We start from the raw sequence: 27592 nt of genomic DNA, 5'->3' as shown, positions 1-27592 counted from the left end.
TGATCCAACTACTCCTCTCCCTGATCCAACTACTCCTCTCCCTGGACAACTACTCCTCTCCCTGGACAACTACTCCTCTCCCTGATCCAACTACTCCTCTCCCTGATCCAACTACTCCTCTCCCTGATCCAACTACTCCTCTCCCTGTTCCAACTACTCCTCTTCCTGATCCAACTACGCCTCTCCCTGATCCAACTCCTCCTCTCCCTGATCCAACTACTCCTCTCCCTGGTCCAACTCCTCCTCTCCCTGGTCCAACTTCTCCTCTCCCTGATCCAACTACTCCTCTCCCTGATCCAACTACTCCTCTCCCTGGACAACTACTCCTCTCCCTGGTCCAACTACTCCTCTCCCTGGTCCAACTACTCCTCTGCCTGATCCAACTACTCCTCTCCCTCATCCAACTACTCCTCTCCCTGGACAACTACTCCTCTCCCTGGTCCAACTACTCCTCTCCCTGGTCCAACTACTCCTCTCCCTGATCCAACTACTCCTCTCCCTGATCCAACTACTCCTCTCCCTGATCCAACTACTCCTCTCCCTGGTCCAACTACTCCTCTCCCTGGTCCAACTACTCCTCTCCCCGATCCAACTCCTCCTCTCCCTGATCCAACGCCTCCTCTCCCTGATCCAACTACTCCACTCCCTGATCCAACTACTCCTCTCCCTGGTCCAACTCCTCCTCTCCCTGATCCAACTACTCCTCTCCCTGATCCAACTCCTCCTCTCCCTGATCCAACTACTCCTCTGCCCGGTCCAACTACTCCTCTCCCTGGTCCAACTACTCCTCTGCCTGGTCCAACTACTCCTCTCCCCGATCCAACTACTCCTCTCCCTGATCCAACTACTCCTCTCCCTGATCCAACTACTCCTCTCCCTGATCCAACTACTCCTCTCCCTGGTCCAACTACTCCTCTCCCTGATCCAACTACTCCTCTCCCTGGTCCAACTACTCCTCTCCCCGATCCAACTCCTCCTCTCCCTGATCCAACTACTCCTCTCCCTGATCCAACTACTCCTCTCCCTGATCCAACTACTCCTCTCCCTGATCCAACTACTCCTCTCCCTGGTCCAACTACTCCTCTCCCCGATCCAACTACTCCTCTCCCTGATCCAACTACTCCTCTCCCTGGTCCAACTACTCCTCTCCCTGGTCCAACTACTCCTCTCCCTGGTCCAACTACTCCTCTCCCTGGTCCAACTACTCCTCTCCCTGGTCCAACTACTCCTCTCCCTGGTCCAACTACTCCTCTCCCTGGTCCAACTACTCCTCTCCCTGGTCCAACGACTCCTCTCCCTGGTCTAGATGTTATTTTTTTTAACAAAATCAATCCAAACAGTCCTCTTTTTACTGTGTCCATGTAACTGAAAGAACTTCAACACCCGGTTATGTCTCAGATTGAGATTGGAATCAGCTGTGGTTGGTCTATTATACACAACTCACAGGAAATCAGCTATTTGTCAACGTTTCAATGATCTGTTCATTCAAAAATGTTTATCAGCTGTTTCAATGTAGCTTTTGAGCTGCTGTTGTTGCAGAAGTAGAAGCTTTATACTATATTGAAGGTTTTGAACGTTAGGTCTTCATCACTGGCATGCTGTGCACAAGCATTTGTAAATAAGACAAGAAAGATCCATCATTTTGATATTGGGTAAGCTTGTATGTAAAGACAATTTAAGCATTTTACAAACGTGTTAATTGACTGCCTATTCCGTGAAAACAACATGAATTGTGTTAATGGTATGGTCCACAACAAGACGGATGTTGTGTTAATGGTATGGTCCACAACAAGACAGATGTTGTGTTAATGGTATGGTCCACAACAAGACAGATGTTGTGTTAATGGTATGGTCCACAACAAGACAGATGTTGTGTTAATGGTATGGTCCACAAGACAGATGTTGTGTTAATGGTATGGTCCACAACAAGACAGATGTTGTGTTAATGGTATGGTCCACAAGACAGATGTTGTGTTAATGGTATGGTCCACAATAAGACGGATGTTGTGTTAATGGTATGGTCCACAACAAGACGGATGTTGTGTTAATGGTATGGTCCACAACAAGACGGATGTTGTGTTAATGGTATGGTCCACAACAAGACGGATGTTGTGATAATGGTATGGTCCACAACAAGACGGATGTTGTGTTAATGGTATGGTCCACAACAAGACGGATGTTGTGATAATGGTATGGTCCACAACAAGACAGATGTTGTGTTAATGGTATGGTCCACAACAAGACAGATGTTGTGTCAATGGTATGGTCCACAACAAGACAGATGTTGTGTTAATGGTATGGTCCACAACAAGACGGATGTTGTGTTAATGGTATGGTCCACAACAAGACAGATGTTGTGTTAATGGTATGGTCCACAACAAGACGGATGTTGTGTTAATGGTATGGTCCACAACAAGACAGATGTTGTGATAATGGTATGGTCCACAACAAGACGAATGTTGTGTTAATGGTATGGTCCACAACAAGACAGATGTTGTGTTAATGGTATGGTCCACAACAAGACAGATGTTGTGTTAATGGTATGGTCCACAAGACAGATGTTGTGTTAATGGTATGGTCCACAACAAGACAGATGTTGTGATAATGGTATGGTCCACAACAAGACGGATGTTGTGTTAATGGTATGGTCCACAACAAGACAGATGTTGTGTTAATGGTATGGTCCACAACAAGACAGATGTTGTGTTAATGGTATGGTCCACAACAAGACAGATGTTGTGTTAATGGTATGGTCCACAACAAGACAGATGTTGTGTTAATGGTATGGTCCACAACAAGACAGATGTTGTGTTAATGGTATGGTCCACAACAAGACGGATGTTGTGATAATGGTATGGTCCACAACAAGACAGATGTTGTGTTAATGGTATGGTCCACAACAAGACAGATGTTGTGTTAATGGTATGGTCCACAACAAGACGGATGTTGTGATAATGGTATGGTCCACAACAAGACAGATGTTGTGTTAATAGTATGGTCCACAACAAGACGGATGTTGTGTTAATGGTAAAAAAAACTGTAGTGTTTTGAATATGTCACATTAGTGTGATCACGGTTGTCTCTAAGTTAGATTCATTTGATGTGTATCTCATTTGTAAGCAGAGTTTCATTTTGAGCAGGAAGTACATGATTTTGCAAGATGTCTGTGGGTTTTTGGTGAAATTGGCGAACTGTTTTTTGTGTTTTTTTGTGTTTAGAGTTTTGAGTACACGAGATGTAGTTTCACCAAACGTGTGGTAACAATTGGGGAAACTGTAATAGATATGTCATATAGCCTACAAGATCCTCTCCCTCGGCTGAATCTAGTTGAGGATCCTTTCCCTCGGCTGAATCTAGATGAGGATCCTTTCCCCTCGGCTGAATCTAGATGAGGATCCTTTCCCCTCGGCTGAATCTAGATGAGGATCCTTTCCCCTCGGCTGAATCTAGATGAGGATCCTTTCCCCTCGGCTGAATCTAGATGAGGATCCTTTCCCCTCGGCTGAATCTAGATGAGGATCCTTTCCCCTCGGCTGAATCTAGATGAGGATCCTTTCCCCTCGGCTGAATCTAGATGAGGATCCTTTCCCCTCGGCTGAATCTAGATGAGGATCCTTTCCCCTCGGCTGAATCTAGTTGAGGATCCTTTCCCCTCGGCTGAATCTAGATGAGGATCCTTTCCCCTCGGCTGAATCTAGTTGAGGATCCTTTCATCTAGATGAGGATCCTTTCCCCTCGGCTGAATCTAGATGAGGATCCTTTCCCTCGGCTGAATGTAGTTGAGGATCCTTTCCCTCGGCTGAATCTAGATGAGGATCCTTTCCCCTCGGCTGAATCTAGATGAGGATCCTTTCCCCTCGGCTGAATCTAGATGAGGATCCTTTCCCCTCGGCTGAATCTAGATGAGGATCCTTTCCCCTCGGCTGAATCTAGATGAGGATCCTTTCCCTCGGCTGAATCTAGTGGAGGATCCTTTCCCCTCGGCTGAATCTAGATGAGGATCCTTTCCCCTCGGCTGAATCTAGTGGAGGATCCTTTCCCCTCGGCTGAATCTAGATGAGGATCCTTTCCCCTCGGCTGAATCTAGATGAGGATCCTTTCCCTCGGCTGAATCTAGTTGAGGATCCTTTCCCTCGGCTGAATCCAGTTGAGGATCCTTTCCCTCGGCTGAATCCAGTTGAGGATCCTTTCCCTCGGCTGAATCTAGTGGAGGATCCTTTCCCATGCCGTAATAAAGCTGTGCGCCAGGCGGCTCTCTCTCCCCGGTAGCGGCAGCTAGGGAGACGAGCCCAGACAGCGGGGAAGGGGAGTGGGGACTAGAGGAGCGGGGAGATTCACTGACAGCAGCAGTTATGTTCACATTAACATAACTCGGTGTTTTTCGATGAGTGGCTGGACAAGATTTAACAAACCGTGGAGTCGGCTACGGTTTATGACCATCCTTAGGTTTCTCTCTGAGCTCTCTCGCCACGGACACGAATACTGGATATAATTGTGAAACCACCACGGTAAGAGGAATAGGGTTTTGCATGATTTCGTGTTGATTGAAGGTGTTTTCTGTTGTTGTTGTTGTCATGGTGGCATATGATTTAGCGAGCGAAAAACGGCAGAATTTGACAGCATTGAAATGCGGTGTTTTTCTCCACCGGCTGATTGCGTTCCTTCACATTATGGATCGATGGAAAGAATGCGTTCAACGTAGACTACGTTACGAATTACACCGTGTGCATTTAGACTAGCTGTCTGTGCCAGTTTCATTATAATAAACGCGATAGCTTTGCAGTGGCATAGAGAGATTGATTATTAAAGCACATAGATAGGCAGGTATGCGTGAGAGAGGCATTACTACCCTCCCTGTCTTTCAACCTGAGGCGCCTTCTGTCAAAGGCTTTACGGTAACAACTATGTGGGTTTAGTGGAGCAAAGCTTTTTACAACATAGCATTTTCATCTCTTACAACCACCCTCTACTATAATCTTGTTTTTTCCCCTCCGCTGTTGATTCATTCATTTTGTTTGTTGCAACAGAAGTAGCTACTGTATTCCCCTAAAAGTTGCTCAATAGACGTAGCCTGGGCCTGAGAGAGAGAGAGAGAGAGAGAGAGACAGAGAGAGAGAGAGAGAGAGACAGAGAGGGAGAGAGAGAGAGAGAGAGAGAGAGAGAGAGAGAGAGTGCCGGTAGAGACATGCTTTCCTATCAGTTATGGGTACAGTCTTCAGTGAGCAGACATGGGCACATTTTGACACGGGGTTTAATACTAAGAGTCATGAAGACTTCTTCCAATATCACGTAATGCCTATGTTACCCATCTGGTTGCCAGGGGCGAGAGCGAAGCGACTGTCTTCACGTGTACAGATACATCGACACAACATGTTGTTTGATATGAGCCTCGAACGGTCACTCCTAACACCCCCGTATCTCTTTCCGTAGCCTGCCTGCAGTTAGCCCAACCAGGAACATTCAGCTGTGTACTGAGAAGGCATGGCAGGAATTCAGACGTTGCTTGCATGCCTTGTGTCATTATCCATTACGATGAGCAAGGATGAAGTGTGACAGATTGAATCAGCCATAGAATAAACATGTCATAATACCTTACTGTAACTCACAATACATAACTACTATATAACTACTATATAGACTGTAACTCACAATACATAACTACTATATAACTACTATATAGACAATACTTAACTACTATATATCTACTATATAGACTGTAACTCACAATACATAACTACTATATATCTACTATATAGACAATACTTAATTACTATATAACTACTATATAGACAATACATAACTACTATATATACTGTAACTCACAATACATAACTACTATATAACTACTATATAGACAATACATAACTACTATATAGACTGTAACTCACAATACATAACTACTATATAACTACTATATAGACAATACATAACTACTATATAGACTGTAACTCACATTATAAAGTATAAATGCTTGTGAAATACAGTTCATGTGTATTGTCAGTTTGTATCACTGGTAGGCCTAAGCATATTAACACTATGTGAATCTGTTACTGACAAGTCCCAACAGTAAATTCTCGTTGAGGTTGGTGAAAATGTAGATACACTATATGTAAGATAGTGTATCTGGCAGGGTTCTTTCCAGGCTCGTACTGTCCTGGACCTCTATCTGCCAGCATGGAGGCTGCTCTCCCTGTCTTCCTGTCTCCCTGTGGATCCACGTCCTGTCCTGGACCTCTATCTGCCAGCATGGAGGCTGCTCTCCCTGTCTTCCTGTCTCCCTGTGTATCCACGTCCTGTCCTGGACCTCTATCTGCCAGCATGGAGGCTGCTCTCCCTGTCTTCTTGTCTCTCTGTGTATCTGGGAGGGAGAGCCAGGATTTAACACACATTGTTCTGGTGCAGAGAGCCCCCATGCTGTGCTGCTGCCGTCTCCTAGGTACAGCTACATTTAACATTCCATTTGAAGCTTCTCTTGTTTCCTGTTTGGGTGGAGAACTAGCTTATTGGTGTAAAGGCATGCCAATTAGGGAGTTAAAGCCATTTTTGACCGATGTGTCAAGAGTAAGAACATAAACTATTCAGAGAATTTTTTAACAAGATGTACATGAATAACACAGAAAGGGACGTAGAAAATACCATGGAAAGACTTTTATTTGGGGTTGAACAGGGAGAAACCAACCTGTTATTGTTGTGTTTGCCTTAGTGGAGGATTGCCCCACCTCCATAGCAACACATGATGCCCACAGATGGTGTTTCAGTTGGAGGCTTGTTGGAGCTTGTGGCTTCATTGCAGTGTCTCTTAGATTGTGGTATGGCGTTTTTCCATGATATTGCAATAGTCAAACTTGCAATACCCTAACTCAAGCAAGATGAGAATGTTTTGGTATCGACGCAGCGGTCTAAGGCACTGCGTCTCAGTGCTAGAGGCGTCACTACAGACCCTGGTTCGATTCCAGGCTGTATCACAACCGGCCGTGATTGGGAGTCCCATAGGGCGGCGCACAATTGACCCAGCGTTGTTAGGGTTTGGCCGGGGTAGGCCGTCATTGTAAATATGAATTTGCCTGGTTAAATAAATAAAATAAGGCCTCTGATGAATCGAAATACTGTAGCTATAGGAAAACATAGGTTTGCATCCCGAATGGCACCCTATTCCCTATATAGTGCACTACAATAGACCCCAACTGGCACCCTATTCCCTATATTGTGCACTACAATAGACCCCAAATGGCACCCTAGTCCCTATATAGTGCACTACAATAGACCTCAAATGACACCCTATTCCCTATATAGTGCACTACAATAGACCCCAAATGGCACCCTATTCCCTATATAGTGCACTACAATAGACCCCAAATGGCACCCTATTCCCTATATAGTTCACTACAATAGACCCCAAATGGCACCCTATTCCCTATATATAGTGCACTACAATAGACCCCAAATGGCACCCTATTCCCTATATATAGTGCACTACAATAGACCCCAAATGGCACCCTATTCCCTATATAGTGCACTACAATAGACCCCAAATGGCACCCTATTCCTTCATAGAGACCTCTCCTCTCTGTTACAGAACTACCTGGTCCTTCATAGAGAACTCTCCTCTCTGTTACAGAACTACCTGGTCCTTCATAGAGACCTCTCCTCTCTGTTACAGAACTACCTGGTCCTTCATAGAGACCTCTCCTCTCTGTTACAGAACTACCTGGTCCTTCATAGAGACCTCTCCTCTCTGTTACAGAACTACCTGGTCCTTCATAGAGACCTCTCCTCTCTGTTACAGAACTACCTGGTCCTTCATAGAGACCTCTCCTCTCTGTTACAGAACTACCTGGTCCTTCATAGAGACCTCTCCTCTCTGTTACAGAACTACCTGGTCCTTCATAGAGACCTCTCCTCTCTGTTACAGAACTACCTGGTCCTTCATAGAGACTTCTCCTCTCTGTTACAGAAACTACCTGGTCCTTCATAGAGACCTCTCCTCTCTGTTACAGAACTACCTGGTCCTTCATAGAGACCTCTCCTCTCTGTTACAGAACTACCTGGTCCTTCATAGAGACCTCTCCTCTCTGTTACAGAACTACCTGGTCCTTCATAGAGAACTCTCCTCTCTGTTACAGAACTACCTGGTCCTTCATAGAGAACTCTCCTCTCTGTTACAGAACTACCTGGTCCTTCATAGAGAACTCTCCTCTCTGTTACAGAACTACCTGGTCCTTCATAGAGACCTCTCCTCTCTGTTACAGAACTACCTGGTCCTTCATAGAGACCTCTCCTCTCTGTTACAGAACTACCCGGTCCTTCATAGAGACCTCTCCTCTCTGTTACAGAACTACCCGGTCCTTCATAGAGACCTCTCCTCTCTGTTACAGAACTACCCGGTCCTTCATAGAGACTTCTCCTCTCTGTTACAGAACTACCTGGTCCTTCATAGAGAACTCTCCTCTCTGTTACAGAACTACCTGGTCCTTCATAGAGACCTCTCCTCTCTGTTACAGAACTACCTGGTCCTTCATAGAGAACTCTCCTCTCTGTTACAGAACTACCTGGTCCTTCATAGAGACTTCTCCTCTCTGTTACAGAACTACCTGGTCCTTCATAGAGAACTCTCCTCTCTGTTACAGAACTACCTGGTCCTTCATAGAGACCTCTCCTCTCTGTTACAGAACTACCTGGTCCTTCATAGAGACCTCTCCTCTCTGTTACAGAACTACCTGGTCCTTCATAGAGACCTCTCCTCTCTGTTACAGAACTAACTGGTACTAATTCCCTCCCTAGCCCTTTCTCCTTGGTCCTTAACCCCTTACCCCTTACCCCTAACCCCTTACCCCCTTACCCCCAACCTCTAGCCCCTTACCCCTAACCCCTTAACCCTAACCCCTTACCTCTAGCCCCTTACCCCCTTACCCCCAACCTCTAGCCCCTAACCCCTTAACCCCTTACCCCTTACCCCTTACCCCTAACCCCTTACCCCTAACCCCCAACCTCTAGCCCCTTACCCCTAACCCCTTACCCCTAACCCCTTAACCCCTTACCCCTTACCCCTAACCCCCAACCTCTAGCCCCTTACCCCTAACCCCTTACCCCTAACCCCCAACCTCTAGCCCCTTACCCCTAACCCCTTAACCCTAACCCCCAACCTCTAGCCCCTTACCCCTAACCCCTAACCCCTTACCCCTAACCCCCAACCTCTAGCCCCTTACCCCTAACCCCTTAACCCTAACCCCCAACCTCTAACCCCTTACCCCTTACCCCTAACCCCTTAACCCTAACCCCCAACCTCTAGCCCCTTACCCCTAACCCCTTACCCCTAACCCCCAACCTCTAGCCCCTTACCCCTAACCCCTTAACCCTAACCCCTTACCCCTTACCCCTAACCCCTTAACCCTAACCCCTTACCCCTTACCCCTAACCCCCAACCTCTAGCCCCTTACCCCTAACCCCCAACCTCTAGCCCCTTACCCCTAACCCCCAACCTCTAGCCCCTTACCCCTAACCCCCAACCTCTAGCCCCTTACCCCTAACCCCCAACCTCTAGCCCCTTACCCCTAACCCCTTAACCCTAACCCCTTACCCCTAACCCCTTACTAGAGGTCGACCGATTATGCTTTTTCAACGCCGATACCGATACCGATTATTGGAGGGCCAAAACCACCGATACCGATTAATCGGCCGATTTTTTAAATTTTTTTTTGTAATAATGACAATAACAACAATACTGAATGAACACTTATTTTAACTTAATATAATACATCAATAAAATCAATTTAGCCTCAAATAAATAATGAAACATGTTCAATTTGGTTTAAATAATTCAAAAACAAAATGTTGGAGAAGAAAGTAAAAGTGCATTATGTGCCATGTAAGAAAGCTAACGTTTAAGTGCCTCGCTCAGAACATGGGAACATATGAAAGCTGGTGCTTCCTTTTAACATGAGTCTTCAATATTCCCAGGTAAGAAGTTTTAGGTTGTAGTTATTATAGGAATTATAGTACTATTTCTCTCTATACGATTTGTATTTCATATACCTTTGACTATTGGATGTTCTTATAGGCACTTTAGTATTGCCAGTGTAACAGTATAGCATCCGTCCTTCTCCTCGCTCCTACCTGGGCTCGAACCAGGAACACATCGACAACAGCCGTGCAGAGTAAGGGAAACAACTACTCCAAGTCTCAGAGCGAGTGACGTTTGAAACGCTATTAGCGCGCACCCGGCCAACTAGCTAGCCATTTCACATCGGTTACACCAGCCTAATCTTGGGAGTTGACAGGCTTGAAGTCATAAACAGCGCAATGCATTGCGAAGAGCTGCTGGCAAAACGCAGTAAAGTGCTGTTTTGAATGAATGCTTATGAGCCTGCTGGTGCCTACCATCACTCAGTCAGACTGCTCTATCAAATCATAGACTTAATTATAACACAATAACACACAGAAACACGAGCCTTAGGTCATTAATACGGTCGAATCCGGAAACTATCACGTTTATTCTTTCAGTGAAATACGGAACCGTTCCGTATTTTATCTAACGGGTGGCATCCATAAGTCTAAATATTCCTGTTACATTGAACAACCTTCAATGTTATGCCATAATTATGTGCAATTCTGGCAAATTAGTTCGCAACGAGCCAGGCGGCCCAAACTGTTGCATATACCCTGACTCTGCGTGCAATGAACGCAAAATGACACAATTTCACCTGGTTAATATTGCCTGCTATCCTGGATTTCTTTTAGCTAAATGTGCAGGTTTAAAAATATATACTTCTGTGTATTGATTTTAAGAAAGGCATTGATGTTTATGGTTAGGTACAGTCGTGCAACGATTGTGCTTTTTCGCAAATGCGCTTTTGTTAAATCATCACCCTTTGGCGAAGTCGGCTGTCTTTGTTAGGAAGAAATAGTCTTCACAGTTCGCAACGAGCCAGGCGGCCCAAACTGCTGCATATACCCTGACTCTGTTGCAGAGGTGACACATTTTCCCTTGTTAAAAGAAATTCATGTTAGCAGGCAATATTAACTAAATATGCCGGTTTAAAAATATATACTTGTGTATTGATTTTAAGAAAGACATTGATGTTTATGGTTAGGTACAAGTTGGAGCAACGACAGTCCTTTTTCGCGAATGCGCAACGCATCGATTATATGCAATGCAGGGCAGGCTAGATAAACTAGTAATATCATCAACCATGTGTAGTTAACTAGGGATTATGATTGATTGATTGATTGTTTTTTATAAGATAAGTTTAATGCTAGCTAGCAACTTACCTTGGCTTCTTACTGCCCTCGCGTAACAGGCAGGCTCCCTGGAGTGCAATGTAAAGCAGGTGGTTAGAGCGTTGGACTAGTTAACCGTAAGGTTGCAAGATTGAATCCCCAAGCTGACAAGGTAAAAATCTGTCGTTCTGCCCCTGAACAAGGCAGTTAACCCACTGTTCCTAGGTCGTCATTGAAAATAAGAATGTGTTCTTAACTGACTTTCCTAGTTAAAAAATATTTATAAAAAAATTAAAATAATAATAATCGCCAAATCGGTGGCCAAAAATACCGATTACCGATTGTTATGAAAACTTGAAATCGGCCCGAATTAATCGGCCATTCCGATTAATCGGTCGACCTCTACCCCTTACCCCTGATCTGAAAGGTAGAAGCAATATGGTGATCTAGGAGGATGTCTCCTCAGTTGCAACAGGACTTATCAACCATCTGTTAAAAGTAGCATCTTCTGTTGATTCTGTTGATTCACTCTGTGGTAGCTATCAGCATGGGCAAGCACATGGCAGCCACATGAGATGGTCCACCGAGGAGAAGAATGAGATGAGACCATTCTGTCAGAATTATTTCCGTAGACTCAGGATAGGTGAGTTGACGGGAGAGGAGATAGGAGAGGGGAGAAGGAGAGGAGAGAAGGAGAGGATAGGAATGGAAGAGGAGGGGGGAGGAAAGCAGAGCAGAACAGCCGAGAGGAGAGGATAGGAATGGAAGAGGAGGGGGGAGGAAAGCAGAGCAGAACAGCCGAGAGGAGAGGAGTTCCCCAGTCAAGCCAGCCAGGGAAAGGGGGGAGGAAAGCAGAGCAGAACAGCCGAGAGGAGAAGATAGGAATGGAAGAGGAGGGGGGGAGGAAAGCAGAGCAGAACAGCCGAGAGGAGAGGATAGGAATGGAAGAGGAGGGGGGGAGGAAAGCAGAGCAGAACAGCCGAGAGGAGAGGATAGGAATGGAAGAGGAGGGGGGAGGAAAGCAGAGCAGAACAGCCGAGAGGAGAGGAGTTCCCCAGTCAAGCCAGCCAGGGGAAAGTTCTGGTTTGAATTAGAGAATAAGCAGCACTGAGAAGGAGGGAATGATGACAATATATTAGAGCAGCTGCTCAGAACAGTATGATGGGGTTCAGTGTGATGGGGTTCAGTGTGATGGGGTTCAGTGTGATGGGGTTCAGTGTGATGGGGTTCAGTGTGATGGGGTTCAGTATGATGGGGTTCACTATGATGGGGTTCAGTATGATGGGGTTCAGTATGATGGTGTTCAGTATGATGGTGTTCAGTGTGATGGGGTTCAGTATGATGGGGTTCAGTATGATGGTGTTCAGTGTGATGGGGTTCAGTGTGATGGGGTTCAGTGTGATGGGGTTCAGTGTGATGGGGTTCAGTATGATGGGGTTCAGTGTGATGGGGTTCAGTGTGATGGGGTTCAGTGTGATGGGGTTCAGTGTGATGGGGTTCAGTGTGATGGGGTTCAGTATGATGGGGTTCAGTGTGATGGGGTTCAGTGTGATGGGGTTCAGTGTGATGGGGTTCAGTATGATGGGGTTCAGTGTGATGGGGTTCAGTATGATGGGGTTCAGTATGATGGGGTTCAGTGTGATGGGGTTCAGTATGATGGGGTTCAGTGTGATGGGGTTCAGTGTGATGGGGTTCAGTATGATGGGGTTCAGTGTGATGGGGTTCAGTGTGATGGGGTTCAGTGTGATGGGGTTCAGTGTGATGGGGTTCAGTGTGATGGGGTTCAGTATGATGGGGTTCAGTGTGATGGGGTTCAGTGTGATGGGGTTCAGTGTGATGGGGTTCAGTATGATGGGGTTCAGTATGATGGGGTTCAGTGTGATGGGGTTCAGTGTGATGGGGTTCAGTGTGATGGGGTTCAGTGTGATGGTGTTCAGTATGATGGGGTTCAGTATGATGGGGTTCAGTGTGATGGGGTTCAGTGTGATGGGGTTCAGTGTGATGGGGTTCAGTATGATGGGGTTCAGTATGATGGGGTTCAGTGTGATGGGGTTCAGTGTGATGGGGTTCAGTGTGATGGGGTTCAGTGTGATGGGGTTCAGTGTGATGGGGTTCAGTGTGATGGGGTTCAGTATGATGGGGTTCAGTGTGATGGGGTTCAGTGTGATGGGGTTCAGTATGATGGGGTTCAGTGTGATGGGGTTCAGTATGATGGGGTTCAGTATGATGGGGTTCAGTGTGATGGGGTTCAGTATGATGGGGTTCAGTGTGATGGGGTTCAGTGTGATGGGGTTCAGTGTGATGGGGTTCAGTGTGATGGGGTTCAGTATGATGGGTTCAGTGTGATGGTGTTCAGTGTGATGGGGTTCAGTATGATGGGGTTCAGTGTGATGGTGTTCAGTATGATGGTGTTCAGTATGATGGGGTTTTAGTATGATGGGGTTCAGTATGATGGGGTTCACTATGATGGGGTTCAGTATGATGGGGTTCAGTGTGATGGGGTTCAGTGTGATGGTGTTCAGTGTGATGGGGTTCAGTATGATGGTACAACACATACCTTGTCTATTGTATTGTATCGGTGTCACATATTTCATGAACACAATAAAAAACCTTGAAACTAAAATGTTCAAAATGCTGCTAGTGGCCCTGGAATTGCCTTTCCACTCATGAATGATCAAAAAGAGGGAAATGTAAGTTTCAGTTACTAATTTTAATACTTTGTTTTACAGTAAAATAAATGACATAACGGACATCAACCTTCATCAGCTTGTTGGAAATGGAATCATGCCTACGGTGAAAATAGTTGTTTACGACTATGTACTAATCATGCGTTTACGTCGGCCAACATGATTCTCTGGCCAAGGGGATCATAGTTTACAATGTTTATGGATGACATATACAACATACAGTCGATTGGGTTAGATAAAGTGTGTTTTCAGGCCAGGGAACATGCCAGCCCTATTTGGCTGTGTCGTCGCCCTGCTGTGAGATTGAAAGCAGGGTGTGTCCCAGAAACAGATTAACTTAGTGATTACACTGTTGCTCTAGGCCTCATTTAGTAGGAAGGAATGTTAACAGTGCAGGGACTAAGTTCACAGCTACTGTACACCTACAGTACATTCATGGTATATAAATATATATATAACTAATAACTAATATTGGTTTATCCTGGGAAACAATACGCCTCTCCATTAAATATGGAGCCTTAGGTTTGATCTAAATAGGCCTATTTCATTAGCCTGGGAAACAGTTATGCTAGTTGTTCTCTCAGTAAGGAAAGCATTTTGAAGGATGTTTAAGTTTTGTTCAAAGGCAAGATGTTCTTGAGTTCCACAGGAGTCCAGTGGAATATCACTGTGTTGATATACAGTGTTGTAAGAATGACCTCTTTCCGTTTCCACTGGCCCATAACATGTAGACCCAGCTGGGCGAGGAGGGCAAAACCAAGGTTACTGTCTGGTATATGACTTATGTCGTGATCTGATCTGAACCAAGGTTACTGTCTGGTATATGACTTATGTCGTGATCTGATCTGAACCGAGGTTACTGTCTGGTATATGACTTATGTCGTGATCTGATCTGAACCGAGGTTACTGTCTGGTATATGACTTATGTCGTGATCTGATCTGAACCGAGGTTACTGTCTGGTATATGACTTATGTCGTGATCTGATCTGAACCGAGGTTACTGTCTGGTATATGACTTATGTCGTGATCTGATCTGAACCGAGGTTACTGTCTGGTATAGGACTTATGTCGTGATCTGATCTGAACCAAGGTTACTGTCTGGTATATGACTTATGTCGTGATCTGATCTGAAGGTTACTGTCTGGTATATGACTTATGTCGTGATCTGATGTGAACCAAGGTTACTGTCTGGTATACAGTAGGAGTTATATTGTGATCTGATCTACCTATGTGGTCATATAACGTCACATAGATTTTTATTACACCTTGTAGCCTACAATGATTTTGATCTGTGGCTTTTCTGACTTCACCTTGGAGATGCAGTAAGTCATGTCAGAAACTAGCAGATTCCTTACTTATCAGGGGGGTTGGAAGCAAAATTATTTTACGATTCTGAACAGATTGTTTTTCGTTCAAGTCCACTGTTACGACCAGTAAAATAATGTTCTGAACTGGTTCGAACACCAAAAAAAGTACTGGTTTATATCGTTGCTTTCTGTTCTTTTTTTTAAACATCTGAAATCATTTTTTTTTTTTTTTAAACATTTAGCTTGACATTAAATTAAACTTCACAAATCATGCTTTGTGGATAGAGCAGCTTGCTATGGAGCAGGACAACTGTAGTTCAGTGAGTTGTTTACATGTGATGGAAATATATACCTACGGAGGAGCAGCTCCTTATGGACGAACTTTGAATGTCTGAACTTCAGAATTGGCTTAACGTTGGACCAGAGCTAGCTAGCTAACAAGCTTGTGTGTGCAGAGCGGCACCAGAATTAAAAACACGTCTTACGTTTTGTAGTTAATAAATCCAATGTGAAATGTGATAACTATAGTATCTCTAACTAGCATTGAAAAAGTGAATCCATTCTTTAATAAAAAATCTCTCTCTCCCCGTCTTCTGAATCACACTTGTTACAGCTATGCTTTGGGGGGGGAGGGGCAGGTGGCCTACACACACATACACTGGCAAAGATGTTCAGCTGTCAGTGTAACGGTCGTCGTATGGAGTAGACCAAGGCGCAGCGGGTTGAGTGCTCATATTTACTTTATTTGAGACACGTAACAAAAACAAGAAAACGAACGAACGACCAACAGTCTTGCAGGCTACACACAGCAATGCAAAAACAACTTCCCACCAAACCCATTACAAAAACACCCCTCTATATAGGACCTTCAATCAGAGGCAACGAAGAACAGCTGCCTCCAATTGAAGGTCAAACCAATAACCCTAAACATAGATCTAAATAAATAACCCCCTGCCATGTCCTGACCAAACTACAATAACAAATAACCCCTTTTACTGGTCAGGACGTGACAGTCAGGAAGACTCTGGAAGAAGTTTCTGATTGACAGGAGGAGGGGCTTTGCATAAGCTCTTTGTTACCTTTTTTTGTGGGACTTGAACAAAAATACCCGGAAAAGTAGAAGAACAGTATTAACCGATTCCCATGCTTTTAAAATAACGGTTCTGTTCCCGGAACAGTATAGATCACTTTCATTCCCGGTTCTGATTCTGTTCCTTCATTTTTTTGGGTTATTTTCCGGTTTTCGGTTCTTTTCCCTGAACCGGTTCCATCCCATGTTACTTACCAACAGCTGTAAATTTCAATAAAACTACATGTTTAGAAGGTCATTTTCCTTGCTTTGTCTATCAATACTATCATGAATCTTGCAAATAAGTTTTGCGGGTCAGAGTGCAGTATTTATTTAGTTCCATAGGACAAATGTATGTTAGCACGTTTCTCAGACTGGCTTTAGCCACGGATGGAGCAGGCCTGTCCCGGCAAGTGCAGGGGTTTGTGAATCTGTTAGGAGCGAACAGCGCGACAGCTGAAATGGTTAAAATAAATACAACATGATTACAGCTTTAAATGGATCATCCAGATTAGCTGTTAGCTTTTGTTTTGTACTCATCTAATACTAACAATTACAATCTTATATCATCCTAACAATATGGTACTACAGAGAAGAGAGGAGAGGAGAGGAGAGGGAGGAGAGGAGAAGAGAGGAGAAGAGAGGAGAGGAGAGGAGGAGGGAGGAGAGAAGAAGAGAGGAGAGGAGAGGAGAGGGAGGAGAGGAGAAGAGAGGAGAAGAGAGGAGAGGAGAGGAGAGGAGGAGGGAGGAGAGAAGAAGAGAGGAGAGGAGAGGAGGAGAGGAGGAGAGGAGGAGAGAGGAGAGGAGAGGAGAGAAGAGAGGAGTGGAGAGGAGAGGAGAGGAGAGGAGGAGGGAGGAGAAGAGAGGAGAGGAGAGGAGAGGAGAGGAGAGGGAGGAGAGGAGAAGAGAGGAGAGGAGAGGAGGAGGGAGGAGAGAAGAAGAGAGGAGAGGAGAGGAGAGGAGAGGAGGAGAGAGGAGAGAGGAGAGGAGGAGAGAGGAGAGGAGAGGAGAGAAGAGAGGAGTGGAGTGGAGAGGAGAGAGTTTAGGAGAGGAGAGGAGAGTTTAGGAGAGGAGAGGAGAGAAGAGGAGAGAGGAGAGGAGGAGAGAGGAGAGGAGAGATTTAGGAGAGGAGAGAAGAGGAGAGGAGGAGAGAGGAGAAGAGAGGAGAGGAGTGGAGAGGTGGATGACTGGATCTTTTAGGCAGACAGGGATAATAAAGCCTTGGTTGTATCACTACAGAAGCTGGAGACAGGGAGCGATGGAGGAGGCATTACTGATGAATTATTTATGTTTGGCCAAAGCACCCAATTTCAGTTTCATTTCATTCTTTCCCAGGGAGTCTGGGACTACTAACCAGAGAGCTCTGTGATATCCCCCCTGCTCGTCTAATGATTTAAGTGTTTGTAATGAGGTTTGGAAGATTTATCTGTAGCAATGATTTTTTTTAAAGGAATAATAAATATTCTTATATTTTTCAGCTGTTAATCATAGGATAAGTTGTGCCCTTGAAACCCCATGTTGTAGACCTACAGTGAGTACTGACGACGTCATCAAAGAGAGAATAATAGCTTTGTCATTCCTGGACTTCTCATTGTTGCTCAGCCTCATTAATTACAAGGGATGGGATCGACACTGAGATTTATTCAATTCATTCACTGTGTAGCATGTTTCTACATTAGAAAGAGCACAGTCAGCTTTAATAATCTCCTCCTGTACTCGCTGGAGCCTTTGTAGTCTGTAGTCCTTAGTAGTGTTGAATACTGATGGCTGTAGTGTTGAATAGTGATGGCTGTAGGGTTGAATAGTGATGGCTGTAGTGTTGAATAGTGATGGCTGTAGTGTTGAATAGTGATGGCTGTAGGGTTGAATAGTGATGGCTGTAGTGTTGAATAGTGATGGCTGTAGTGTTGAATAGTGATGGTTGTATTGTTGAATAGTGATGGCTGTAGTCCTTAGTAGTGTTGAATAGTGATGGCTGTAGTGTTGAATAGTGATGGCTGTAGTGTTGAATAGTGATGGCTGTAGTCCTTAGTAGTGTTGAATAGTGATGGCTGTATTGTTGAATAGTGATGGCTGTAGTCCTTAGTAGTGTTGAATAGTGATGGCTGTAGTGTTGAATAGTGATGGCTGTAGTGTTGAATAGTGATGGCTGTAGTGTTGAATAGTGATGGCTGTAGTCCTTAGTAGTGTTGAATAGTGATGGCTGTAGTGTTGAATAGTGATGGCTGTAGTGTTGAATGTGATGTCTGTAGTGTTGAATAGTGATGGCTGTAGTCCTTAGTAGTGTTGAATAGTGATGGCTGTAGTGTTGAATAGTGATGGCTGTAGTGTTGAATAGTGATGTCTGTAGTGTTGAATAGTGATGGCTGTAGTGTTGAATAGTGATGGCTGTAGTCCTTAGTAGTGTTGAATGTGATGGCTGTAGTTTTTGGCTTCTTTGTATTCTTCAGTGTTGAATGTGATGGCTGTGTAAATTAAGGCAGTCAGATCAGATGCTGCAGTGGGCTGAGGCTGCGACTATGTCCAGGAGAGGAGAGGAGAGGAGAGGAGAGGAGAGGAAGGGAGATGAGGGGAGGGGAGAGGAGAGGAGAGGAGAGGAAGGGAGAGGAGAGGAGAGGAAGGGAGAGGAGAGGAAGGGAGAGGAGAGGAGAGGAAGGGAGAGGAGAGGAGAGGAAGGGAGAGGAGAGGAAGGGAGAGGAGAGGAGAGGAAGGGAGAGGAGAGGAGAGGAGAGGAGAGGAAGGGAGAGGAGAGGAGAGGAGGGGAGGGGAGGGGTGAGAAGGGGAGGGGATAGGAGGGCCAGGAGAACATGCCCTGCATCCTGACGAAGCTCGAGGCTGCTGCCAGGAGAGGACAGCCAGGAGAACATGTCCTGCATCTTGATGATGCTGGAGGCTGCAGCTGTGGCTAGGTAGGGGAGCCAGGAGAGGAGAGGAGAGGAGAGGAGATGTGGAGAGAGGAGAGGAGAGGAGATGTGGAGAGAGGAGAGGAGACGAGAGGAGGGGAGCCAGGAGAGGAGAGGAGATGAGGGGAGTAGAGAGGAGAGGAGTGGAGAAGATCATGCCCGTGTTGTTGTTAGCATGTTGCTAACCCTGGTTCCTCTCAGCAGTTGGCCATGTGTTAGCATGTTGCTAACCCTGGTTCCTCTCAGCAGTTGGCCATGTGTTAGCATGTTGCTAACCCTGGTTCCTCTCAGCAGTTGGCCATGTGTTAGCATGTTGCTAACCCTGGTTCCTGTCAGCAGTTGGCCATGTGTTAGCATGTTGCTAACCCTGGTTCCTGTCAGCAGTTGGCCATGTGTTAGAAGTCGACCACAGTGTGACTGGAAACAGAGACGGTTACTGACAGACACACGGCTTGGTTGGCATAGTGAGTGTTGATTTGTTTGCCACACAGTTGATTAAATAGGTTAGTTGTTATGTGCTTAAACGTTTGTTGTGTCATTGTGCTGTTTACTCCTTGTTTGTCCCTCTCTATCAATTGCAAAGGGTGGCTACTTTGAAGAATCTCAAATATAAAATATATTTTGATTTGTTTAACACTTTTTTAGTTACTACATGATTCCATATGTGTTATTTCATAGTTTTGATGGCTTCACTATTATTCTACAATGTAGGAAAAAGTAAAAAATAAAGAAAAACCCTTGAATGAGTAGGTGTTCTAAAACTTTTGACCGGTACTGAAAGTGTGTGTGCACGTTAACGTGTGTGTGTCTGTGTGCATGTTCACATGCGTGTGTGTGTAAGTGTGTGCACGTTAGTATGTGTGTGTCTGTGTGTGTGTGTGTGGGTGTGCGCGTGTGCGTGCGTGTGAGCGTGTGCGTGTGTGTGCGTGTGTGTGTGTCTGCGTGCGTGCGTGCGTGTGTGCGTGTGTGTGTGTGTGTCTGCGTGCGTGTCTGCGTGTGTGTGTGTGTGTGTGTGTGTGTGTGTGTGTGTGTGTGTGTGTGTGTGTGTGTGTGTGTGTGTGTGTGTGTCTTTAACCACTGGGTCTCTTCACTCTCTATCTTTATCTGAGCATCTGAACAGGAAGACAAATATTCACTGGAGACAGACCGGATAGTCGGGATATTTACATCTCTGGGAAACTGGCCTCCTCTCTGTTTCCATTATCTATCACAATGAACAATTAGTCATCCTACCAAAGATTATATAGTAAAGCATTAGAACATGAAATCACATGCATCCTAGACTAAGGATTCAGTTATAGATCTAGAATAAGGATTCAGTTATAGATCTAGACTAAGGATTCAGTTATAGATCTAGACTAAGGATTCAGTTATAGATCTAGACTAAGGATTCAGTTATAGATCTAGACTAAGGATTCAGTTATAGATCTAGACTAAGGATTCAGTTATAGATCTAGACTAAGGATTCAGTTATAGATCTAGACTAAGGATTCAGTTATAGATCTAGACTAAGGATTCAGTTATAGATCTAGACTAAGGATTCAGTTATAGATCTAGACTAAGGATTCAGTTATAGTCCTAGACTAAGGATTCAGTTATAGATCTAGAATAAGGATTCAGTTATAGATCTAGACTAAGGATTCAGTTATAGTCCTAGACTAAGGATTCAGTTATAGATCTAAAATAAGGAGTCAGTTATAGATCTAGAGGAGAGGGAGAGACAGAGAGAGAAAAAGGGACAGAGAGAGGAGAGTGAGGGAGAGAAAGAGGAATGGGAGGGACAGAGAGAGGAGAGGGAGAGAGAAGAGAGGGAGGGACAGAGAGAGGAGAGGGAGAGAGAGGAGAGGGAGGGACAGAGAGAGGAGAGGGAGAGAGAGGAGAGGGAGGGAGAGAGAGGAGAGGGAGAGAGAGGAGAGGGAGGGAGAGAGAGGAGAGGGAGAGAGAGGAGAGGGAGGGAGAGAAAGAGGAGAGGGAGAGAGAGGAGAGGGAGGGAGAGAGAGGAGAGGGAGGGAGAGAGAGGAGAGGGAGGGAGGTACATAGACTTGGTCTCCTGACTGAGCCTGTCTTCAGCCTGTCTGTCTGTCTAACTTGGTGATTCACAAACAAAGCTTGAAGGCCAATGATTAAGGCCAAAATGTCAAGCTTTTAATAGTTTCTTTAAAAAAATATATGTTTTTAATGGTGAGAAAGTGTTTCACCTTTTCCTTTTCAGTGATGTACCTCGAGTTACGTTGGTTGAGCGCTCGCCATTTCTTTCCGTTAGTCACAAACAAACACACACATACAAGGCTTTGTGCTGTCGTGTCAACTCATATGGCCGTTGTCATGACGTTGCTAATACGTCACTACCACATCTGGGACCGGTGCTAACTAATCCATTCCTGTAGTGTGGCCTGCTATCACACCAAGCAGCTGTGGTACAGCAGGGGGCTAGTTAGCCGCTTAGCCTAGCTAGCTAGCCAGGGAAAGAGAGGATGTCTTCAGGTTTCAGCAGACTCATGAGAACAGACTAGTTGGAGTCAGCTTCCTTCCTGTTTAGCCACGGTGACACACAATGGCTGAATAGTTTCTCACTGCAGGGCTAATAAACAGTTGTGTTCTGTGCTACTGTTGTCCTGAGAAACAGCAAGCAGAGCACTCCTGTGGTTCATCTAATGGTTTCTGTCATTCATGGTGGGCTGTTACTGCTCTCACTATTGAACATGAGGACACCTTTTTCCCTATGTAGTTCCTATGGAGTTTTCCTACATTGGAATTTTTCAGTCAGCTTATTCTCCTCCATTTTTTACATCCTGTTGCTGTTTAGTTACCATGATGGCTGTCATGTTCCACGAGCGTAAAAACAAAGGAGGAAATAGAGGGTTGTTTTGATAGTTTCCACGCCCTGTATTTCCCTCCTCCTATCAGATTTGAGCAGTAGCAACATGCTCTAGGCCTCACATAGTGTAGCATAATATCACAGCATTATCTCACAGCATTATCTCACAGCAATATCACACAGCATTATCTCACAACATTATCTCAAGGCATTATCCCACAGCACTATCTCACATTATATCTCACAGCATTGTCCCACAGCATTATCCCACAGAATTATCTCACAGCATTATCGCACAGCATTATCCCACCGCATTATATCACAGTATTATCCCACAGCATTATCCCACAGTATTATACAACAACATTATAACACAGCATTATCGCACATCTTTATCCCACATTATCCCACAGCATTATCCCACAGTATTATCTCACAGCATTATCCCACAGCATGACATCCACTATATAACTGGTTATTGTTTAAATACAGAAAGAGGGTTGGGAAGGATGGAGTACACTGTGAATGGAGGGAGAGAGATTGGGAGACAGGAGAGAAACAGGGGGGAGAGAGATTGGGAGACAGGAGAGAAACAGGGGGAGAGAGATTGGGAGACAGGAGAGAAACAGGGGGAGAGAGATTGGGAGACAGGAGAGAAACAGGGGGAGAGAGATTGGGAGACAGGAGAGAAACAGGGGGAGTGAGATTGGGAGACAGGAGAGAAACAGGGGGGAGAGAGATTGGGAGACAGGAGAGAAACAGGGGGAGAGAGATTGGGAGACAGGAGAGAAACAGGGGGGAGAGAGATTGGGAGACAGGAGAGAAACAGGGGGAGAGAGATTGGGAGACAGGAGAGAAACAGGGGGAGTGAGATTGGGAGACAGGAGAGAAACAGGGGGAGAGAGATTGGGAGACAGGAGAGAAACAGGGGGAGAGAGATTGGGAGACAGGAGAGAAACAGGGGGAGAGAGATTGGTAGACAGGAGAGAAACAGGGGGAGAGAGATTGGGAGACAGGAGAGAAACGGGGGGAGAGAGATTGGGAGACAGGAGAGAAATGGGGGGAGAGAGATTGGGAGACAGGAGAGAAACAGGGGAGAGAGATTGGGAGACAGGAGAGAAACAGGGGGAGAGAGATTGGGAGACAGGAGAGAAACAGGGGGAGAGAGATTGGGAGACAGGAGAGAAACAGGGGAGAGAGATTGGGAGACAGGAGAGAAACAGGAGGGAGAGAGACTGGGAGACAGGAGAGAAACAGGGGAGAGAGATTGGGAGACAGGAGAGAAACGGGGGGAGAGAGATTGGGAGACAGGAGAGAAACAGGGGGAGAGAGATTGGGAGACAGGAGAGAAGCAGGGGGGAGAGAGATTGGGAGACAGGAGAGAAACAGGGGGAGAGAGATTGGGAGACAGGAGAGAAGCAGGGGGAGAGAGACTGGGAGACAGGAGAGAAACAGGGGGAGAGAGATTGGGAGACAGGAGAGAAACAGGAGGACAGAGATTGGGAGACAGGAGAGAAACAGGGGGAGAGAGATTGGGAGACAGGAGAGAAACAGGGGGAGAGAGATTGGGAGACAGGAGAGAAACAGGGGAGAGATTGGGAGACAGGAGAGAAACAGGGGAGAGAGATTGGGAGACAGGAGAGAAACAGGGGGGAGAGAAATTGGGAGACAGGAGAGAAACAGGGGGAGAGAGATTGGGAGACAGGAGAGAAACAGGGGGGAGAGAAATTGGGAGACAGGAGAGAAACACGGGGGAGGCTTGTTCTCTTCCTTTTCAATTTAAAGCTAAGACACACAACATAGCTAGCTATGTGTGTGTGTGTGTGTGTGTGTGTGTGTGTGTAGAAGAAACCACGTGTAGTGTTGGTGCCACAACACTCTCCCAGATTCACACATGATCAACTGGAATATTAAAGGATATTTTCATTTGCATGTGATGTGTCCTATTGGGCAGAGCTCAGATTTAGTTGCCGTGGTGCCTGAGATTCCTCTCCTCTAAATTCCAGTGATGGTTGGTTACCAGGAATGATATGGTGTTGCTCTGTCTGTGGTGCTGGAGGTTGGTTACCAGGAATGATATGGTGTTGCTCTGTCTGTGGTGCTGGAGGTTGGTTACCAGGAATGATATGGTGTTGCTCTGTCTGTGGTGCTGGTGGTTGGTTACCAGGAATGATATGGGTGTGACTCTGTCTGTCTGTGGTGCTGGAGGTTGGTTACCAGGAATAATATGGTGTGACTCTGTCTGTGGTGCTGGTGGTTGGTTACCAGGAATGATATGGTGTTGCTCTGTCTGTCTGTGGTGCTGGAGGTTGGTTACCAGGAATGATATGGTGTTGCTCTGTCTGTCTGTGGTGCTGGAGGTTGGTTACCAGGAATGATATGGTGTGACTCTGTCTGTCTGTGGTGCTGGAGGTTGGTTACCAGGAATGATATGGTGTTGCTCTGTCTGTCTGTGGTGCTGGAGGTTGGTTACCAGGAATGATATGGTGTGACTCTGTCTGTCTGTGGTGCTGGAGGTTGGTTACCAGGAATGATATGGTGTGACTCTGTCTGTCTGTGGTGCTGGAGGTTGGTTACCAGGAATGATATGGTGTTGCTCTGTCTGTGGTGCTGGTTGTTGGTTACCAGGAATGATATGGTGTGACTCTGTCTGTGGTGCTGGTGGTTGGTTACCAGGAATAATATGGTGTGACTCTGTCTGTGGTGCTGGAGGTTGGTTACCAGGAATGATATGGTGTTGCTCTGTCTGTGGTGCTGGTGGTTGGTTACCAGGAATGATATGGTGTGACTCTGTCTGTGGTGCTGGTGGTTGGTTACCAGGAATAATATGGTGTTACTCTGTCTGTGGTGCTGGTGGTTGGTTACCAGGAATAATATGGTGTGACTCTGTCTGTGGTGCTGGAGGTTGGTTACCAGGAATGATATGGTGTGACTCTGTCTGTCTGTGGTGCTGGAGGTTGGTTACCAGGAATGATATGGTGTGACTCTGTCTGTGGTGCTGGAGGTTGGTTACCAGGAATGATATGGTGTGACTCTGCCTGTCTGTGGTGCTGGAGGTTGGTTACCAGGAATGATATGGTGTGACTCTGCCTGTCTGTGGTGCTGGAGGTTGGTTACCAGGAATGATATGGTGTTGCTCTGTCTGTCTGTGGTGCTGGAGGTTGGTTACCAGGAATGATATGGTGTTGCTCTGTCTGTGGTGCTGGAGGTTGGTTACCAGGAATGATATGGTGTTGCTCTGTCTGTGGTGCTGGTGGTTGGTTACCAGGAATGATATGGTGTGACTCTGTCTGTGGTGCTGGAGGTTGGTTACCAGGAATGATATGGTGTTGCTCTGTCTGTCTGTGGTGCTGGAGGTTGGTTACCAGGAATGATATGGTGTTGCTCTGCCTGTCTGTGGTGCTGGAGGTTGGTTACCAGGAATGATATGGTGTGACTCTGTCTGTCTGTGGTGCTGGAGGTTGGTTACCAGGAATGATATGGTGTTGCTCTGCCTATCTGTGGTGCTGGTAGTTGATTACCAGGAATGATATGGTGTTGCTCTGTCTGTGGTGCTGGTGGTTGGTTACCAGGAATGATATGGTGTGTCTGTCTGTGGTGCTGGAGGTTGGTTACCAGGAATTATATGGTGTGACTCTGTCTGTCTGTGGTGCTGGAGGTTGTGTCATGACGTTGGCCTGTGGGTAAGGTTTATGACCCCCCCCATAAATACCTTTCTCCCTTCCCCTCTCTTACTGACCCTACTGAAGGACTGCTGTCCTGTTAAATATAGAGAGTCTGGGAACATCAAACAAATGGGGAAAGGAACCATCTTTTGATAATAAAACCAGTTGGAAATATGCTTGATAACGTAATGAGTATGTATGTCAGTTCATTGTTATCTGAGACATTATGACAGGACGACATAAACTGTACCTGAGAAAGTATACACCCTCTAGTTATCAGAGTCACATGGAATTGTTATGCAATTGAAATGTTTGATATTGAAATTGTTTGTTAGGAGATTAAATGTAATTTTAGCTTCCAAATGAGAGAATTGGGTTTTCATAGGGAAAGTGCCCTGCCGATCAGTGGCCAACCCTGTGAAGAGACATGGGGTTATAAACGATGAAACACCTCCCTCCCCCCTCTCCACTATATAAGCCTTTGACGAAAAGATAACCAGTATGTTCCAGTACGGGAGGTCTGCAGCCTCTACGTTAGAAGGACAGACACATATCAAGGCCAGAACTAAGCCAACCTCGGCGTGAGCTATGGTATGAACTGGTATGAACTTTGAGCTTATTCACTACAGAAGTGATACTTCCTAGCCGTTGAGTTAGCCGCTGCTAACGTGGGCTAGGAAAGGTTACCAGGAATGATATGGTGGTTGGTGGTTGGTGGTTGGTTACCAGGAATGATATGGTGTGACTGTCTGTGGTGCTTCATTATCTAGTCATGGGGGTGTTGTGGTGGTGCCTGGGATTTCTAGGATTCCTCCTCTCAGGTCCAATGGCGGTTGGTTGTCAAGGAATGATATGGGTGTAACCATGGAGATTCATATTTATATTCTGTCTGTGTTCTAATTCTGGCTCTAACTCTGTGGTGCTTCATTTGGTCTGTCTGATGAATTAATTTGTTTTTGTGGGTTTTGACTATATGTGACTCACAACCTGGATTTGGGTCTTATGTAGCACAATTTGAAATTGTGTGTTTTTTTATTACATTGGATAAAAGTAGAGACTCAGAGCTACAAAATGGTATATCATAACACTACAGTTGAGGAACAATGGGAAAGTAATTCTGCTTTGAACGATGATAAACTTGTAACCACACGTTTAAGAAAAGTTCCTTTGAATGTTTTGGTTCCTACTGGAGAGCTCTTCTTGGTCTCCACCCATTCAGCATCGTTCAGCATCGTTCAGCATCGTCCAGCATCGTTCAGCATAATTCAGCATCGTTCAGCATCGTCCAGCATCGTTCAGCATCGTTCAGCATCGTTCAGCATCGTTCAGCATCGTTCAGCATCATTCAGCATCGTTCAGCATCATTCAGCATCGTTCAGCATCGTTCAGCATCGTCCAGCATCGTTCAGCATCGTTCAGCATCGTTCAGCATCGTTCAGCATCGTTCACACCGTCTCAAGCCTTAACCCCACCCATTTATATACCATCTGTTACAGTAGGCTAGTGTGTCTGTCACTACTGCTCTCTGTCACTACTGCTCTCTCTCTCTGTCTGTCTCTCTCTGTCTGTCTCTCTCGCTCTCTCTCTGTCTGTCTCTGTCTGTCTCTCTCTCTCGCTCTCTATCTCTGTCTGTCTCTCTGTCTGTCTCGCTCTCTCGCTCTCTCCCTCTCTCTCTCTCTCGCTCTCTCTCTCTGTCTGTCTCTCTCTGTCTGTCTCTCTCTGTCTGTCTCTCTCGCTCTCTCTCTGTCTGTCTGTCTCTCTGTCTCTCTCTCTCGCTCTCTATCTCTGTCTGTCTCTCTGTCTGTCTCGCTCTCTCGCTCTCTCCCTCTCTCTCTCTCTCTCTCTCTGTCTCTCTCTCTCTCTCTCTGTCTCTCTCTCTCTCTCTCTCTCTCTCTCTCTCTCTCTCTCCCTCTCTCTCTCTCTCTC

At 45.7% G+C, this 27592-nt stretch overlaps 1 protein-coding gene across 2 annotated transcripts in view; it reads left to right on the top strand.

Moving 5' to 3' along the window:
- Positions 1 to 4307: 4307 nt before the first annotated feature.
- LOC115182449 (receptor-type tyrosine-protein phosphatase epsilon) overlaps positions 4308 to 27592 on the top strand; it is a 229046-nt gene continuing 205761 nt past the window's right edge. For both annotated transcript variants that reach the window (XM_029744042.1, XM_029744043.1), the window contains exon 1: positions 4308 to 4508. The gene's annotated coding sequence lies outside the window, so the exon portion shown is untranslated. The remainder of the gene's footprint in view (positions 4509 to 27592) is intronic.

The sequence above is a fragment of the Salmo trutta genome, unplaced genomic scaffold, assembly GCF_901001165.1.
Source record: "Salmo trutta unplaced genomic scaffold, fSalTru1.1, whole genome shotgun sequence".
Classification (NCBI taxonomy): domain Eukaryota; kingdom Metazoa; phylum Chordata; class Actinopteri; order Salmoniformes; family Salmonidae; genus Salmo; species Salmo trutta.
This window is presented reverse-complemented; position numbering and strand designations above follow the sequence as displayed.